Consider the following 1,544-nt stretch of genomic DNA (forward strand, 5'->3'; position numbering starts at 1 on the left):
ATATTCCCACAGTTTTGGCTGCTGGAATTCTGGTTTGGGGTGATGGTTGTGGAAACAGGAATGCTTCCTGAAACCCCTCACATCTCACTATGTAGAGAAAGGTTTTCAATTTTTTTCCCAATCAGTATGATGTTGGTTGTGGGTTTGTCATATATGGCCTTTATTATTTTGAGGTATGTTCCTTCCATACCCAGTTTGTTGAAGTTTTTTTTTTTTAATCATAAAGGGTTGTTAAATTCTATTGAATGCTTTTTTTTTTTTTTTTAGCATTTGTTGATATGATCATATGGTTTTTGTCCTTTGTTCTGTCAATGTGATGTACCACGTTTGTTGATTTGTGATACAAATCACAAATTTTGATGTTGAACCATCCTTGCATCTCTGGCATGAATCCCACTTGATCATGGTAAATGATCTTTTTAATGTGTTGTTTAATTCAGTTAGCTAGTATTTTGTTGAGGATTGTTGCATCTATGTTCATTAGTGATATTGGCCTGTAGCTTTTTGTTGTTGTTGTGTGTCCTTGTCTGGTTTTGGTATCAGGGTGATGCTGGCCTGGTAGAATGATTTTGGAAGTATCCCCTCCTCTTCAGTTTTTAAAAAGAGTTTGAGTAGAATTGGTGTTTGTTCTTCTTTAAGTGTTTGGTAAAATTCAGCAGTGAAGCCATTAGGTCTTGGACTTTACTTTGGTAGGAAACCTTTTATTACAGCTTTAATTCTGTTACATTCATCATTGGTTTGTTGACATTTTCTACTTCTTCATGGTTCAGTCTTGGTAGACCGTATGTGTCCAGGACTTTGACTTTATCCATTCCTTCTGTGGTTTCTCATTTGTTGGTGTATAGTTGCCTGTAACAGTCTTTAGTGATTCTTTGTATTTCTGTGGTCTCAGTTGGTATATCCCCTTTTTTTGTTTCTGATTTTATTTATTCTGTCTTTTTTTTCAGTCTACCTAAAGGTTTGTTGATTCAGACTGGTGTGTGTGTGTGTGTGTGTGTGTATGTGTGTGTGTGTGTGTGTGTTTGAGTCAGGGTCTCCGTTGCCCAGGCTGGAGTGCAGTAGCAAGATCTCAGTTCACTGCAGCCTCTACCCCTGGGCTCAAGTGATCCTCCCACCTCAGGCTTCTGAGTAGCTGGGACCACAGGCACACACTACCGTGTCTGACTAATTTTTGTGTTTTTTTGAAAAGGCAGGGTTTCCCCGTGTTGCTCAGGCTATGCTCGAACTCCCGGACTCAAGCGACCCACCCTCCTTGGCCTCCCAAAGTGCTAGGATTACAGGCAAGGGCTCCCAAGTCTGGTCTCAGACTGTTCTTAACCTGTGGAAAAGGTAAATCCACGTCATTAAAGAGAAAGAGTAACATATAAGCCACAGTGTTGCTGATTTGCCACAACTGGGCATGGTGCCAGACAAAGAGGGCCAGATAAGCCAACCTTGTACCGAGCACAAATTACCAACCAACAGCAGCCCAGTTTCATGGGGGTCGGGGCAGCCAGCCTTTAAGTTGGCCTTAGAGATTCCATCTCCTAGTATTCACGGCTTTG

Source organism: Mandrillus leucophaeus, unplaced genomic scaffold (assembly GCF_000951045.1).
Source record: "Mandrillus leucophaeus isolate KB7577 unplaced genomic scaffold, Mleu.le_1.0 Scaffold822, whole genome shotgun sequence".
NCBI lineage: Eukaryota > Metazoa > Chordata > Mammalia > Primates > Cercopithecidae > Mandrillus > Mandrillus leucophaeus.